The 18,654-nt window shown below is 43.8% G+C and overlaps 1 non-coding gene across 1 annotated transcript; it reads right to left on the bottom strand.

The window, feature by feature from the left end:
- Positions 1-12,484: 12,484 nt before the first annotated feature.
- LOC142441976 (U6 spliceosomal RNA) lies at positions 12,485-12,588 on the bottom strand. Its single transcript, XR_012783249.1, has one exon. It is a non-coding gene; the product is annotated as a U6 spliceosomal RNA (small nuclear RNA).
- Between the last annotated feature and the right edge of the window lie 6,066 nt (positions 12,589-18,654).

Here is an 18,654-nt window from a genome sequence, read left to right as displayed (position 1 = left end):
GAAAGATTTTCCACATTTGATAAAGTTATAGACTCACAGATCAAAGAATGTTACGAACCCAGACCACAAGCAAATGACTCCAAGGTGCACGCCAATCAAATGGAACAAAGCCAGAGGTAAAGAGAAAATCTCTACAGGAACTGAAGGAAAGGACACATGCTATCTAAGGGGATACAGATAAAGCTGAAAGCAAATTTCTTGTCCAAAAACAATGCAAGCAAGTTTTGTGACAGTGAAGCACCATCTGAGCGAGAGAATGAAATACTCAGAAATCTGTCCACCTGGAATTCTTTACCTGGTGAAAGGAGCTTTGAAAAATAGAGGCAAAAATAAAGATTGTGCTTTCCCCCTAGATGTACTAAAGCTGAGGCCATTCTCTTCTGTTTGTTGTTTGAAACTGACTTGTATGTCACAAAAGAATCCAAATCTGTTTCAGTTTTCCTTTTCAAAAGCTGAAGCAATTTATCATGAACAGAATGAAACAGCAACGCGAAACTATTTTAAAGGAGTGGCCTCCAGGCATGAACAAAAAATGGGCGGGGGGAGTCCCACAAATGACAGCTGTGACAATAAATATAAAGAGCTTTTTTTTCATATTACCTAAAAGTCTTTGAAAGATAATTGACTAAGACAAAAATGAAAATAATGCAATTTAGGCCTGTAAGAACTGTGGAAGTAAAAATAGTAGTACAAAGTCCTGGGAGGCATCCATGGAAGTATGAAATAAAAATAAAAGTTCTTACACTAGAAGTGAATCGATATCATGTTCGTGAAAAGTAGATTATGGTAGACTAAGTATGCACACTATAAACTACAAAGCAACCTCGGACACAACACAACAAAGAACAAAAACTAAAGAGACTTCCAAGAAGATAAAACGGGACAATAGAATGCAGTCAATAATCCAAAAGAAGGGAAAGGAAAACTGGGAAGAAATACAGACTGCAAGTTCAGCTACAGAATTGCATAGAAGTCAACTTAAGTAGAGAAGTATCCAAAGTCAAAGAAACCCACAAGCTGAAAATAAGGTCCCGGACACATCAATCTGTAGTGAGAAAAACGGCAAAGTACATAGACAGAAGAATGTAGTTATAGAACTTCCAAATGGAGAGGAAGCCAAGTTGATTTCAAAAGCTTTGGTGAAAGGGAAAGCAATCTACATCAAGAGGGAAGTAGGCAAAACCCCCAAAAGATGGCGGCAGGGGGAGACACTGGGAGGAAAGAAGAGTCGAAGAGAACAGAACTAAGTACTGTTACAGGCATCAGCCCGCGGCGGCAGTGAGCTATGGGCAAATGCTGGTGGAGAACACTGACGGCAGTGAGCTATGGGCAAATGCTGGTGGAGAACACTGACGGCAGTGAGCTATGGGCAAATGCTGGTGGAGAACACTGACGGCAGTGAGCTATGGGCAAATGCTGGTGGAGAACACTGAGATACCATAACTGCCCAAGGAACGAGCAAGTCTGTCTTGAGAGGAGAACGGCGAGGATGCTCTTTAGAGGCAAGGATGGTGAGACTTCGTCTAACACCCTTTGGGCACATTGTCAGGAGAGACCAGTTCCTGGCGAAAGACATCATGCGCGGTAGCGAAAAAGAGAAAGGCCCTTGACGAGATGGATGGAACAGTGGATTCCACAAGGGACTCAGGCACAGGAACAGCTGTGAGGCTGGTACAGGACCAGGGAGCATTTTGTTCTGTTGTGCACAGAGTCACTATGGGTTGGCCCCAACTGGATGACACCTAACAACAACAACAACAACAACAACAACAACAACTCCACAGGTAAATGCATGGATGCACACTCAGGCTGGATTGGTGTGGGAGGACACCTACAACCACACATCTGTTTGACAGAGATAATTGTACATAGATATTTCCTTTGCCGTTTCCGTTTCTGCAGCCCTTGTGTTGCTGTTGAGTAAGCTGAGGATGATTAATGGCAATACCTGAGGTTCAAACCCACTAGCTCCTCTGACAGAGAAAGATGAGGCCGTCTGCTCCCAGTAAAGATTGACAGCCTCAACACTCGTGTGCAGGGCTGCTCTGAGCGGGAAACAATATGATGGCAGTGGGTTGAAATGTAGTGGAGGATGTTGGCAGGTGCCGTCAAGTCGATTTGGACTCATGGCATCCTATATAGAGCAGAACAAAATACTACCCAGTCCTGTACCATCCTCCCCTTTGTTGTTATTCTTCATTGTTGCAGCCCCTGTGTCTTGTCAATGAGCTTCCTTTTTTTCATGGCCCTTTTTTGTTATCATTTTATTAGGGGTTCATACAACTCTAATCACAATCCATACACACATCAGTTGTATAAAGCACATCTGTACATTCTTTGCCCTCAGCATTTTCAAAGCATCTGCTCTCCACTTAAGCCCTTTGCATCAAGTCCTCTTTTCCCCCTTCCTCCCCGCTCCCCTCTCCCTCGTGAGCCCTTGATAATTTATAAATGAATATTTTGTCATATCTTGCCCTGTCTAACATATCCCTTCACACACTTTTTTGTTGTCCTTTCCCCAGGGAGGAGGTTATATGTAGATCTTGTAATCGGTTCCCCCTTTCCAACCCACCCTCCCAGTATCGCCACTCACACCACTGGTCTTGAAGGGGTCATTGCCCTGGATTCTGTGTTTCCAATTCCTATCTGTACCAGTGTACATCCTCTGGTCTAGCCAGATTTGTAAGGTAGAATTGGGATCATGATAGGGCCGGGGGGAGGGGGAGAAGCATTTAGGAACTAGAAGAAAGTTGTATGTTTCATTGTTGCTACATCGCACCCTGACTGGCTCATCTCCTCTCTGAGATCCTTCTGTAAGGGGATGTCCAGTGGCTTACAAATGGGCTTTGGGTCTCCCCTTTGCACTTACCCCTTCATTCACTATGATAAGATTTTTTTTTTGTTCTGATGATGCCTGATACCTGATCCCTTCGACATCTTATGATCACACAGGCTTGTGTGCTTCATCCATGAGGCTTTGTTGCTCCTGGGATAGATGGCCACTTGTTTACCTTCAAGCATTTAAGACCCCAGATGCAATATCTTTTGATAGCCGGGCACCATCAGTTTTCTTTGCCACATTTGCTTATGCACCCATTTGATTTCAGTGATCCTATCAGGGAGGTGAGCACACAATGATAAGATTTTTTGTTCTTTGATGCCTGATAACTGTTCCCTTCAGGACCTCGTGATCACACAGGCTGGTGTGCTTCTTCCATGTGGGCTTTGTTGCTTCTGAGATAGATGGCCACTTGTTTACCTTCAAGCCTTTAAGTCCCCAGACACTATATCTTTTGATAGCAGGGCACCATCGGCTTTCTTTACCACATTTTGCTTATTCACCCACTTTGTCTTCAGCAATTGTGTCAGGAAGGTGAGCATCATAGAATGTCATGGCCCTTTTTTATGAAGCATGTTGTCTCCTGACAACATGTCCAAAGCATGTGAGACAAAGTCGAAAGATGAAGTCTAAACATCCCTGATCCTAAGTAACTTTCTGGCTGCATCTCTTTCAAGAATTCAGTTAAATGACTTTGCATAATCAGTAAAACACAAACAAGCATCTTTCTTGTATTTCTCTGCTTTGAGCCAAGGCCCATCTTCTGTCAGCAATGATATCCCTTGTTCCATGTCTTCTTCTGAGTCTTCCCTGTATTTCTTCCAGGTCCTTGTGAACGTACCTATCATTGAATGATCTTCAGCAAAAAATTCTTTTTATGTGACATTAATAATATTTTTGATAATTTCTCTGTTCTGTGGGTCACTTTCCTTTGGAGTGGTCACAAATATGGATCTCTTACATCAGTTGGCCAGGTAACTCTCTTTAAATTTCTTGGCATAGATGAGTGAGCACTTCCAGTGATGCAACTTATGAAATGTTTCAATTGTATTCTATCAATTATAGTGGAGCATACAGGTTATGAAAATGTCATAGATATTAAAAAATCTTAATGGAATGAATTGCTTGGTCTAGGATCTCAGGAGCACAATCTTGGGGGATGGAGTGAGCTGGGGGGAAATCAAGGTCAACTGGCATAGCATAGTGAACAAAGTCTACTTCCTACATTGGTTAGCAGTGAGTGCAATCTTAAAAGTTCCAGAGTGGGCATCTGAGATGGAACAATTGGTCTCTCCTTGTCTGGAGGAAAGAAGCATGAGGAAAATTTGAAGACTCGTGGAAGCACTTAGTTCAATGGATTTATGGGTAAATGAATTTCACTCTCTATGCTCCTGAGATCAGAAGAAGTAGATGGTGCCTGAATACTTACTTCTTGGGAAACAGTCACATTAGAATACTTACTTCTTGGAAAACAGTCACATTAGAAGGTCCTGAATGTTGTACATATGAAAATATATTTATGTATGAGGATGGGGAAATAGATCTATGTGCATATATTTATAGGTTTAGTATTAAGGTAGCAGAAGGACATTGGGCCTCCACTAAAGTACTCCCTCAATGCAATACTACTTTCTTCTATTAAATTGGCATTCTATGATGCTCACCTTCCCGACACAACTGCTGAAGACAAAGAGGGTGAATAAGCAATGTGGTGAAGAAAACTGATGGTGTCTGACTATCAAAAGATATAGCATATGGGGTCTTAAAGGCTTGAAGGTAAACAAGTGGTCATCTATCCCAGGAGCAACAAAGCCTACATGGAAGATGCACACAAGCCTGTGTGATCATGAGATGTCGAAGGGATCAGGTACCAGGCATCATCAGAACCAAAAATCTTATCATAGTGAATGAGGGGCAGAGTGAGGAGTGGAGACGCAAAGCTCATTTGTACGCCACTGGACACCCCTTTACAGAAGGGTCTTGGGGACGAGAAGAACCAGTCAGGGTGCAGTGTAGCAACGATGAAACATACAACTTTCCTCTAGTTCCTAAATGCTTCCCCCCCAAGCCCTATCATGATCCCAATTCTATCTTACAAATTTGGCTAGACCAGAGGATGTACACTGGTACAGATAGCAACTGGAAACACAGAATCCAGGGCCGATGATCCCTTCAGGGCCAGTGGTTTGAGTGACAATACTGCGAGGGTAGAGGGAGAGTAGATTGGAAAGGGGGGACGGATTACAAGGATCTAAATGTGACCTCCACCCTAGGGGACAGGCAACAGAAAAGTGGGTGAAGGGAGACTTCAGACAGTGCAAGATTCATAATAATTTATAAATTATCAAAGGCTTTATGAGGGAGTGGGGAGCAGGGGTGGGTGGGCAAATGAGGAGCTGATGCGAGGGGTTTAGGTGGAGAGCAAATGTTTTGAGAATAATGGAGGGATGCTCAGTACGTAGTACATGATATTAACTGTCTGTTATCTTTGGGACTGGAACCTGATCAGGTACACCAAATGGGTGCATGACTCCACTGTAAAGTAATACCACCTTAAATACTTCCATTGGGAAGTATTAAAGGTGGTATAGTGGAAGTATTTAAGGTGGTATTAATGGAAATGTATTCATGCAATCATGAATTCCCGAAAGTCAGGTGTGAAAATTCAATGGCCTCTCCATGGTTCCTCTGCGAGTTTCCCCAAAGGGCCTGTGAAGAGGCTGTCTGGCTCGGCGGCCTCTGGATTCCTTTCTGATACATCTTTTCAGGGGAGCAGTTGTGCTGAGTGGTGCAGCTGTAATTTGTCCACTAGGTATGACAAGGTGCTAACGCACTGGCAGCACACAGGGGTGGCGGTTGTGAAGTCTGGTTTCCACGCGGTGAAGGAACAGTGGCCATCCCACCTGGGCGGGATGGTCTCTCCTCATCCATTTGGCCTGTTAGATGAGCGTGCTGTTGGCTGGTGCCGTGGGGTTTGTTCGATTCACAGCAACCCTGCGTACAACACAGGAAGCACTGCTGGTGGGAAGGGCTTTCCCTCTGTCACCGGCCCTCCAGTAGACTATGAAACGCATTATGCACAGGGTTTCCAGCGGCGTTTCTCTATTTGACCAAGCATGATATCCTATTGCTGATAACATGTGCAACGTTCATAAGATGAAGTCTGTGTTAGAGTGAGTTTTCTAGAGAAACAAAACCAAGACATTATATATATATACACACACACATTTCTTGAATTAAAGGTCTTTGTGTTTGTGTGTGTAGATAGATAGATAGATAGATAGATAGATAGATAGATAGATAGATAGATAGATAGAAAGAGAGAAAGAGAGAGAGAGAGAGATGTTTGGTGCCATAAAATACCCCATAGGGACCTTGTGCCGAGCAGATAAAACAAGGTGCCATCCTCACAATTGTTCTCATTTTTGAGCCCATTGTTTCAGCCACGGTGTCCAGCCATCTCATTGAGAGCCTTTGTCTTTTTTGCTGTCCCTCCACTTTATGAAACATTACATCCGCCACTTGAATGTCTGTGTGTAGTACTGTAGTGCCTTGTATGTTGCTGTGAGCCATGTCACTGGCATTTAGTTATTTTTCTTTTTTAAAACAAACCATTTCATTGGGGCTCATACAACTCTTATCACAATCCATACATACATTTGTTGCCCTCATCATTCTCAAAATTCGCCTTCCACTTGGGTTCCTGGAATCACCTCATTTTCCTTTTTTCCCCTCCCCCTCCCTCCCTGTTCCCCCTCCCTCATGAACCCTTAATAACTTCCAGACTAAGAAGAGACAACGAAGAGGGATTTCACTTTGGAGTAAACAGCTGCTGAAGACCTTATGTCTAGCTTAAGGGGGTACTCCGTAAAAACCAGAAAAAAGTTCTGCTCAGCGAAGCTTTCATAGTATGCATTTTCCCCACTAGGTGAGTATCGAGCACCCCCCGCTGAGTTAGTGCACCCAGTGACATCGCCTGGGAAGGTTCTCTCTGGCCACAGTCAAATTTTTATGTAAAAGCAGATTTGCTGGAACCTTTTTTTTTTATGATGGCTGATTTAAGAGAACAGCATGCAGCTGTGAAATTTTGTTTCATGCTTGGGGAAAAATGCCACAGAAACTGTTGTGATGTTGAACACAACTCACAAGGTCAGTGCTATGGGAAAAACTCAAGTGTATGAATGTTTTCCTTGTTTCAAAAAAGGGTAAATATCTATTGATGACTATCCTCATTCTGGACATTGGTCAACTTCCCCAGTGGATGAAATTGCTGACAAAATCCATGCTCTTGTACTGGGAGTCTGATGATGGACTGTTGAAGAGATGGGAAAGTTTTCTGGACTATCTTGGAGTTCTGTTCAGCAATTTTTAACGGAAGATTTGGGAATGAGAAGGGTTACAGAGAAATTTGTGCATCGGGTTCTGACTGACCAGGAAAAAGGGTGTCCAGTGGAAACATGCCATGATTTAAAAGAACAGCTCTGAAGTGACCTAGACTCCCCCCGCCCCCCAAGTTCATTACTGATGACTAGACATGGTGCTATTCTTTTGACCCTGAAAGCAAACATCAATCAAGCCAGGGGAAGATGCTATTGTAACCACACCTGAAAGAAGTTCATCAAGTGAAATCAAAGATTGAGACAATGCTCTCTCTCTCTCTTTTTTTTAATGTGAGGGGTAAAGAGCATTTGGAGTTCTTTCCACCAGGTCAGACTGTTAATCAAGTTCTCTATTTAGAGGTTCTGAAAAGCTGACATGAGACCCAAAAGGTCTGATTTGTGGCAGATGGGGGACCGGTTTCGCTGCTATGACAATGCACCTGCTCACTCAGCCATATCAATGCACCAGTTTTTGGCAAAACCAGTATTCTTCTCTTGCTCCATACACCTTACTTACCTGACCTTGCTCCATACGACTTCTTTTTGTTTCCAAAAACGCACATAGACATGAAAGAACATTGATTTAATGACGTAGAAACGGTGGAGAAAAAAAGGAGGGAGGTGCTGTCAGCCATCCGAACAGATGAGTTTGAAAAATGTTTCCAACAATGGAATCGCAGATTTGGCAAATGTATTAAGTGTAGTGGAGAGTACTTTGAAGGTGATAAGGTTTGTTTTGTTAAAAAAAAACACATAGCTTTGAAAAAAATTCCATTTTTGGGGGAGGAGAGGTCATTCCCTTGTATAAATACCCGTTGGAAAATACATTCACTCTTAGTCCTGACATAGCTACGAGGAGTCCCTGGTTCCCTCTGTCTGTCTTTATCCTTTTCCACAATTCAAAGTTGCTCCTGAGGACCCGTTTAAGTGTTGGGGACCCATTTACCTGGCACCCTGATTATTTGCTCAGTGTGATGGTGGGATGGGAGGAAGGTCAAAGGAAAGAGGAATGATCTAGGAAGCAAAGCTGTAGATAGAGGTACAGCATAGGTGTGTACTTACATAAATACATTAATTCATAACAATAGAGGTGTTGGCCTATGTACATATATTTATATGGCAATACACTGAGGTTGTGGATGGACTTCAGGCCACTGCTCAAACCTTTCCCCAACATAAGAACACTTTGTTTTAACAAACTGGCATTCTGTGTTGCTGACTTTCCCAGCACAATTGCTGAAGACAAAATGGCTGCATATGCAAATATGATGAAGAAAGTGGATGGTGCCTAACTTATAAAAGATATAGCATCTGGGATCTTAAAGACTTGAAGTTAAACAAGTGGCCATCTAGCTGAGAAGCAACAAGGCAACAGAGAAGAAGTACACCAGTTGGTGCAGTCATGAGGTGCAGGTGGGACTGGGTAATAGGCATCAGAAGACCCATAACAAACAAATAAGCAAGCAAACAAACAAACAAACAAACAAACAAAAAACCCTATTTTTGAGAATGAGGGGGATCCGAGTAGAGACCCAAAGCCCATCTTTAGACAATGGGACATGCCCTCACAGAGGGGGGTCACAGAAAAGGGATGAGTCAAGCAGGGTGCAGTAAAGCACCAATGAAACACACAATGTTCTTCTGGTTCCCTGAGGCTTCCTCACCCACCACTATTATGACCCCAGTGCTGCCTCTCACTTTGGACTAGACCAGAGCATGTACACAGGTACAGATAAGAGATAAAATTTCATGACACAGGAACAGGAATGGGAATAGCTATACCAGAAGGGTAGGGGGGAGGTGGGAAGGAAGGGGGAACCTATAGCAATGATCGACACATAACTACAAACACACACCCTCCAGGGGAAAGAACAATAGAGACCATGTGGGAAGCGAGGCGGTAACAGGTATGAGATATGAAAATAACAATAATATATAGTTTTATCAAGGGGTCATGAGGGTGGGAAGGTGGGAAGGGAGGAAAAAAAGAGGAGCTGAGAACATGATGCCAACCCTTTCCCTAATAATCAAGTGTTCAGCCTTGCGCACCACCAGGAACTCCTTTTACAACGGCTGGTGTGCTAAAGGAGCACCTGCCACCCTTGCATGCTCATGTCCTTACTCTCATTGTCCCACTCAAGCCTCACAATTAGGGAAGTAGGTATGATGTGTGCCAATCCTACTTACAGGTAAGTAGGCAGCTGATAGCTGGTTCAATGTGGCTCAGCTGACAAGTCACTGTGCCCCCAGACCCCAGGGGAGCACACCTCTGGCTCCTTATGAGCGTACCCTCTAAAACATCAGTTCTCAACCTGTGGGTCGCGACCCCCTTTGGGGGTGGGGATCGAATGACCCTTTCACAGGGGTCACCTAACACCTTTGGAAAACACATATTTCCGATGGTCTTAGGAACTGAGACACCGCTCCTCTATCCTCTCCAGGCGGGCCCGCCCACATGCAAAATACGAGTACCCCGCATGAAGACTGTTACCCTTGCTACACCATGCTTCAAGACAAAGTTTCACTTATTTGTAATTAGAAATAAATATTTCACAATCTATAATTACATATTGTTTTGTGATGAATCACTATGCTTTAATTATGTTCAATTTGTAACAATGCAAATGCATCCCACATATCAAATATTTACATGGTGATTCATAACTGTAGCAAAATGACAGTTATGAAATAGCAACAAAAATAATTTTATGGTGGAGGGTCACCACCACATGAGGAACTGTGTTAAAGGGTCATGGCATTAGGAAGGTTAAGAACCACTGCTCTAAATAACCAGGGGACATGAGGTGGTGGGTCTGGTGGGAACATTCCAGAGGAGAATGGTCTCTTTGCGTCCCCCTGATCCTCTCCTACAGGCCAAGAAGCCTTAAGAAAATCTTACTGGAGTTAGACAGGCAGACAGCCTCTGAGGGATGCATGCATCTGGACATGCGAGGACATGTTTTGGGAAAGAAATCAACCACAAGTAAGGCAGATGGGCTGTGATGATCTGGGGGAAAGATATTTCCACTTTGTCCTGTAGTTGAGGACTGTCCTTCGGCCTTGAGCAAAGGCAAGGACTCAGAGCTGCCTCCCTGTGACCAGGCAAGCTGCCTTGTGGAGTCCGGAAGCCCAGCCCACCAAGCTTCCTGCCTTTCCATAGAGGGCCATCTGTGCAGGTCATCTCGGCAGGGGCAGCAGCACCAGGGGAGACCAGTGTCTCCGTAACAAAGCACTTTGGCGAGCGGACGGACACACCATCCAAAGCCAGAGCACACTCAGGGCTGGCTGTCCACGGAGGAGCAAACAAAGGGAAGTTGGGTGGATTTTTCAGGGGAAAAAATCCATAGTGGGGAAAAAATAGGGACTTATGTAGTCGACAATATAAGGTCTAAAAATGCAATTTCCGGATTAATAACAAAGACAGTGTTCTAGTTCACTAGTTCCTCTAGGACTTGTGCTTTTGACCCACAGAACATATTGTGCCCCGTGGCTCTTAGCTGAATCGTGACTTAACAGTCCCCCCTTCTTAATGTGCGATGTCTATTAAAACGAGTGGCTGCTGGTACCAGCGCCTCTCGTGAAAATGAGAAACGCGGCCCCGTGGACTGGCCACTGGTTAAATATTAAAGCTTGTACCTTTAATATGTGTGTGTCCATATATTGCACTGTAGGAAGGGAAGATGCACAGTTCCTACAACCATCAAGATGCAGGCAGTTTTGAATTCTTTTATGGCAATTAGCAGATAGTGCTTTTTTAAAACAAACCAAGGACATACGTGAACACAAACCATTTCACATTTACCTAGCTCCCATCTACATAGACACAGACACAGTGCAGACATGCGAGAGAGCTCTAGGAAGTTAATGGGAACTTTCCATTATCTTCTAATTGTATTTCCCCCCAAACTTTTTGAAGCATCCTGTATACGTGTGGAGGAACTCTGGTAGCGTGGTGGATTACTGGTTGGGTAGCTAACCACAAGGTCTGCAGTTTGAAACCACCAGCCCCTCCGCAGGAGAAATGTGAGGGTTTCTGTTCCTGTAAAGATTGCCAGCCTTGGAAAATCACAGGGGCAGTTCAACCGTGCCCCATAGTGTAGCCATGGGTGGAAATCAACTGGACAGCAGCGAGTTTGTTTGTTGCATATGCGTGTGTATTATGCATGTGTATGCATGTTCTAAGGCAGTTACCCATATGCTAAAAGTCCACATATGGCTTCAGAACTTTTTTTTCTTTTTACCATTTGTCTTCTTACCCAGCTATTTTTGAGAAAAGTGGGAGTGGGGTGGAGTAAGACCTGGGGAGGTGGGGATAAAGGGAGCTGATATCAGAGTTCAAGAAGAAAGTGTTTTGAAACTGAGGGAGGTAGCAATCCTAAAATGATGCTTGCTCTAACTAAATTGTGGATTGTTATAATATCTGTAAGACCTCCTAAGAAATAGGTGCCATGACGTCGCTTCTGACTCATTGAGACCCTATGTGCAAGAGCACAAAACACTGCCTGGCCCTGCCAATTCCTAACAATTGTTCCTACGCTTGATCTCACTGTTGTGGCCCCTGTCAGTCCATCGCAGCGAGGGCCTTCCTCTCTTTTGCCGCAGAAATCACAGGCCATTATTATGGGCGATGGTCACCTGCAGTGGCAGTGGGAGAAGTTCAGAGATGGTGGTCAGACATGACGGTCATGGGTGAAGATCATCAGGAAGATGCCTTCAAGAGAAACATTATACTATTGGGCAACATGGAACGTCGTGGTCTGGATCCGGTACTGGGTCTTTGGACCTTCCTTGGGATACTTCATTCATCCTCGCAAAGCAGACACACTTTCAAGGAAGGTCATGAGAAATGGAGTGACTTGATGAATCCTCTGTGTATGCCCCAGAGACAAGCAGGAGCCCATTAGTGAAACGAAGAGGACACTTCAAATATCAACAAGGAGTTAAATGCAGAGCAGAATTTCGGAAGTAGATTTGAAAACCAGTGACATTTTTCTGTTGGGTGTCGGTGGTGAAATGAAGGGAAATGGGTCCAGAGGCATATGTTCTGGGAGGGATTTCAGGGAAATGCAAAATATAGACACCACAGTGACAGAACAGAAAAATCATCTACTTCTAAACATGGAGGAGGTGATGAAAGTTGAGAAAATAGTAAGGGAAATGAGGAATATCCCTGGTCTTCTAGTGAAAGACAACAAATGAGAGAAGTTGACCGTTCCCCTGCTCTCTCAACCCTAGCAAGCCACTAAGTAGAAGATATATATATATATTTAATATGGAACACTTCACGGATTTGCGTGTCATCCTTGCGCAAGGGCCATGCTAATCTCTGTATCTTTCCAATTTTAGTCTATGTGCTGCCAAAACGAGCACAACATATATGTTCTTAAGGAGGCTTATCTTTCTCTGATGTTGTTAGGTGACATCGAATCGGCTCTGACACATAGTGACTCTCTGTACAACACAACCAAACACTGCCCGGTCCACTCTTAGGTATAAATCGACCTTTACCCATCAATGAGACTTTTTTGTAAACATGAACTTTGACAATTTCAGGTTTCATTTGTAACCTACTACTTGAGAGAACAATCTCTTCTCTATCAGGCCCCCCCTGAAAACTTTGAGAGCTCTCCAACTGTCGCCTTATCCGCCTAGAAGAGAATAATGGAAAGCTATACTTACACATCCTTAGCTTGAGGTAGTTTGGTGAAAGATTTTACTGAAGGTGCAATGCCAGTGCGTTTCGGGTGCGTTCTAAAGCGCAGGTTATCGGCTGGGTCTACTCCCCATTTTGGAGTCCCACGTCGGGGTCTTCTGAGTTAATGTGCGCAGTTTCTGCATTTTCAGAGGCCCGGCCTCTTGCAGTCTTTCACAAGAGCAGCACACATGAGTAGGTTTTGCTGAAACTTTCCAAACCAACTCACATTTGTGCTGAGGTAATTATGGACATTTCAATCACAAGTGTAGACTCAGGAAAACAAGGCACCTACCGGGAGCGTGGGTGAAGAAGACGGAGGGTTTGGGAATGCTGTCCTGGGTCGTCTCCACACCATGTGCTAACGTGCAGGTGTGCTGGCTAATTTCACAGCTGGTGTGTTTTCTGCTGATCTGAAACTGTAATGAGGGGAGAAACCCAACGTGGGGAGAGCAGAGCACTTCAAAAATGTTTTCATACAATGATGCACACGGTGAACCGAAAGATGAAACCTGCTGGACTGGAAATGACAAACATTCTGTGAGGGTTTGCGCTAAAAAAGGTGAATTTGAAAGAGCATTGAAAAAATTAAAGCAGGTAAATAGAAGAAACAAGTCTTTCAGTGACACAATATTCTGGACTCATCTATAATTTAATCAGTTGATTATGTTATCCATTTACTACAGCGTTGATTCATTTGATACTAGGCTTAAGTATTTATTCACGGCAGGGTATTTGGACATTTTTTTATAACTGTGGTCTGCATCTGGTATTATGTAGGTTGGAAACCGCCAACTGCTATTGATCTTTTCTCTCTCTCTTCTTTCTTTCTTTCTCCCCACCACCACAGTTTTATTGGCATATATTGGCTTGGGGGGTGGGGGTAGTGCCCCTTTCATTGGAGAAGCTGAAACTGATGGGCTCACTTTTCTTTATATTTTTGTTTTTGTTGGTTTTGTTTTTTAATTTAATCATTTTATTGGGGGCTTGTACAACTCTTATCACAACCCATACATGCATCCATTGCATAAAGCACATTTGTACATTTGTTGCCATCATCATTCTCAAAACATTTGCTTTTTTCTAGTACAGAAGCATCAAAGACCACATAGAAGAAGCACACCAGCCTGTGTGATCATGAGGCGTTGAAAGGATCAGGTATCAAGCATCAAGGTACAAAAATCACATCATTGTGAATAAAGGGGAGTGCGGAGTGGGAACCCAAAGGCCATCTGTGGGGCAACTGGGCATCCCCTTACAGAAGGGTCTCAGGGAGGAGACGAGCCGGTCAGGGGGCAGTGTAGCAACAATGAAACATACAAGCATGAAAAAAAATTGCTTTCTACTTGAGCCCTTAGTGTCAGCTCCTGCTTTTGTGCCCTCCCTCTCCGGTCCCCCTCCATCTTGAACCCTTGATAATTTATAAATGATTATTATTTTGTCATATCTTACACTGTCCAATGTCTCCTTTTGCCCACTTTCCTGTTGTCCATCCCCCAGGGAGGAGGTTATATGTAGATCCTTGTAATCAGTTCCCCCTTTCTACCCTACCTTCCGGGATCATTCGCCCTGGATTCCCTGTGTTTCCAGTTCAAATCTGTTCCAGTGTGAATCCTCTGGTCTAGCTGGATTTGTAAGGTAGAATTGGGATCATGATAGTGTGTGTGTGTGTGTATGTGTGGTGGGGGAGTATTTAGGAACTAGAGGAAAGTTGTATGTTTCATTTTTGCTACGCTGCACCCTGACTGGCTAGTCTCCTCCCCGAGACCATTCTGTAAGGGCATGTCCAGCTGCAAATGAGATGCATTGGGGAAAAAAAATCAAACCTGAGTTTCCTGAATGGAAGGCAAGAATACTGCAATTGAAGCACGACTGCCTCCTCTCTCCCGTGATGAAACATGCTGCTGCTCAGGTGATTCCAACTGATATTGGTCCCACATAACAGAGCAGAATTACCCAAGAGGATTTCTGAGACTGTGAATTTTTACAGAAGCAGACTGCCACATATTTCCCCTCATGGGATAACTATTGGATTTGAACTGTTGACTTTGTAGTTAGCGCAACATTTCACCGACCTACTAGCAGGGCTCCTTTCTATAATTAAGTTAATGTGTATGGCAAAGATGGTTCTTAATAAAATGGATCAGCAAAATGAGTCCAACATGGGACCCAAACATAACAATTGTAAGGACAGTGTCAGACCAAGTGGTGTTTCATTCTGGTGTCCACAGGGCGGCTATGAGTTGGATAGCACCCAGCAACAACAAAATATGGCAAACATCTAATTAGGGCCTCTAATCATTTGGCCATGAGCCAAACTAAAGGAGGATCTTTTGGGCCACCTGTGCTGGTCACATGAACTCTGGATTTACAGTCTGAGAAAGAGGAGGTTAGCAGGCTGGGCTCTAGCTCATCTTAAAGACCAAGTCTCTGTGAGCTTTGCAGATGCAGGGCGTGGAGTCTGCCCCACACAGTGAGCTTAGAAGAGGACCCTGAGCCTCAGACAGGGACACAGACCCAACGGGCACCTTGGCTGAGGACCCTCTGCTAGTAGAGGCTTGTGTGTTGCTGGGATGTTGAACAGGTTTCAATGGCACTTCCAGACTAAGATGGACTAGAAAGAAAGAAAGGCTTGGTGATCAACTTCTGAACTATCAGTCAGTAAAAATCCTGTGGATTACAACAGTGCAAACCATAAGTAACCATGCAGATGGGGCAGGACTGAGCACCATTTTATTTTGTTCTTGGGATTGCCCCAAGTCTGGGGCCACTTGACCACCACCAACATCACCACTCATGCTGGGAAAGCTGAACCTTCACATCCACGTCTCATCCACGCTCAAGGGAAGGAGATGAACCAAGATGTGCTGCCAGTGATCGGAATCCGGAGGGACTTCTTAGAATTCCATCCAGATCTTAAATAATGACCTTTCTATTTTTTGTATGAATGATTCACCCACAAGTGGCATAAGCAAAAGAGAAAATTAATTGGTCATCACGTGCACATTTCACATGGTACTAGTGTGATTCTAATCACATAGAAATCACCCACGAGAACCAGCCAGTCAGTTTGGAGGTGGCCAGAGGCATAATTATCTCCATGTAGTGGATATCACCTGTGGTAATCTGGGTGGACTAGAGAAACAAATTCATAGATACTTACGTATATAATAGAGAGTTTTTATATAAAAGAGTGCTTGTATATTGAGGAAACATCCCAGCCCAGTCCAGATCAAGTCCATAAGTTCGATACTACCCCATATATATATACCAGTCCATACATTCCTCTTTAGACTCATGCAACCATGCAATGACGCCGAATGCAGAAAGATCACAGCCCAGTGGATGGAAAGTCTTGTGGATCCAGTGGCATTGTAAACATTTCAGCCCCGGCATGGGTCTCATGTGGCTCCTAAAGTTTTGAGGCACTAGCTGCCATCAGCCTGTCTCCATGCGGTTTGTCAGAGAATTTCTCACAGGAAGTGAGCATGTGTCACACTTCCAGCGAGCGATTGATCTCCTGAGTGCCTCCAATTGAGGTCCTCAAGCTGCATCTGAATTGAGAGGCTAAACTCCTCCTCCATCTTCCTTCACTCTGGAGCTTCCAACATCATCATTCCTTTTGTGGGTGCACAGTTTTGTGCACAACCAAGTGCTCTTGAGTTCAGCTCTCCCACCCCCAACTTAGCACACCATGTTCCTCAACTTTAAAACACACCTCAAGTCCATTGTTGCTGAGTCCATTCCAACTCATGGTAACCCCACACGTTCCACAATACAGCTGTGCTCTGTAGGGGTTTCAATGGCTATGGCCTTTGGAAGGAGATCATGAGACCTTTCTCCCAAGGCACGCCTGGGTGGGCTCAAGGTGTCAGCATTTTTGTTAGTAACCAACTTGTAACCATTTGCAGCACCCAGAGATGCCTTTCCTTCACATTCCCCAAATCTACTGTTAGCAAGGCTATTCTGACACATCATGTCCCTACAGGGCAAAGAGAGTTTGTCCCAGTGAGTTTCCAATGCTGTACATCATGGAAAGTGACTGCCACACCATTCTCGCACAAAGCAGCCGGTAGACTGGAATTGCTGACCTTCCCATCAACAGCAAAGTGTTTTAATCTCTGCTCCTTTTCTCAACATACCGAGAAAGAATTTCCATCCATAAAGAAAGCACATATTTTCCTGAATCTGTCTATCTATATTTTAGTGAAACAGTCTCAGGTACAGAAAAACTAACCAAAAACAAGCAATCATACTCACTGCCATCGAGTTGATTAAGAATCACAGTGACCCTATAGGACAGAGTAGAAGTGGCCCTGTGGATTTCTGAGACTAACTTTTTATGTTCATTTAAAAAACTTTAATTTAATGAAAACATTTTATTAATCATTTTATTGGGGGGTTATTACAGATCTTATAATCATTCATCATTCAATTGCATTAAGCACACTTGTGCATATGTTGCCATCATAATTTCCAAAACATTATCCTTCTACTTGAGCCCTTGGTAACAGCTCCTCTTCTCCCCCCCCCTCTCCTTTCCCCTCCCACTCTCATGAATTCTTGATCAATTATATATTATTATTGTTATTTTGTATCCTATATCATACATTGTCTCCCTTCACCCATATTCATATAACTTTTTATGGGAGTAGGAAACCCAGTCTTTCTTCCTTGGAGGAGCTGGTGGTTTTGAACTGCTCACCTTGCAGTTAGTAGCCCAACTCATAACCACTACACCACCAGGGTTCCACCTATATACAAGTAGAATTAAAAAAATAAAAGAAAACCAGAAGCAGAGCACTTCCTTCGTTAGCTTTGCTGACCCATCAGAGAATAGGAGCGTTCGCCCTGCAGACACTAATATTCTTATCACAAAGAATAGTGGCCATGATTGTGGACTTATGCCAGTTTATACATATGATGACCTATACACACACATGTTACAAGCCAGACATGTTTTTATTTTGGTATCTGGTAAAGGTTCATCACTCAAGCAAACACACTTAAACTTTGCCTTGTCTGAGGCTTAGTTGTGAAGGGCAAGCAGTGGAACTGATGCCTGGCTCCTCAGTTGGTGCTGCTCTTGCTAAATTTGGTCATTGGGCATTGTCCAGCCGGAGCGCCTGGAACCAACATGGGGCCACCAAAGCCTGCCAACTTAAGCAAAGCAGGTGTTGTGTTCATGACCCCGGTCCCCACTGGATCTCCCCCACTTGCCCTTCACTCCTCATTACTGAAGTTTCATGTGGTGCAGAAAGTCTTCCGTGACAAATGACCCTTCAGGAAGGACACTCCCCAAAGGGCTCAGAAAGACCTGGAAGGACAGATTTTCTAAGGACACAAACCTCCAGACTAATGACAACTCAGAGAGGGAAATTGGCCGCTGCTTTGGTGATTTACAGTGGAAAAAAGAACCCGCACAAAGAAAGACAAAATCATCTTGTCAATGAAGTAATTCCATGAAATGATCTACCAGCATCCAGTAATCTGCTATGGCTAAATCCTGTGAAATATATTCAGGGGCTTAAGCAGCTGTGGGAAAATTAGTTTTTCTCTTTATTGCACGTTAGTAGGTAGATTCAAGATTGTTGCTGGATTTGTGACAAGCTTTTGGCTTGCGGACAAGTTGTGCACATCACCCTCTTAGAGTTGCTTTGAAATCTTCCCTGGTTGATGTTCGAGCATGCCTTGTTTCTGACACCACATTTTTCTGTCGAAAACGGAGTCTTTTTTGCTTAGAA

The sequence above is a fragment of the Tenrec ecaudatus genome, chromosome 2 (assembly GCF_050624435.1).
Source record: "Tenrec ecaudatus isolate mTenEca1 chromosome 2, mTenEca1.hap1, whole genome shotgun sequence".
NCBI lineage: Eukaryota > Metazoa > Chordata > Mammalia > Afrosoricida > Tenrecidae > Tenrec > Tenrec ecaudatus.
The sequence above is the reverse complement of the archived record's forward strand: the minus strand, read 5'-3'. Positions and strand labels throughout refer to the sequence as shown.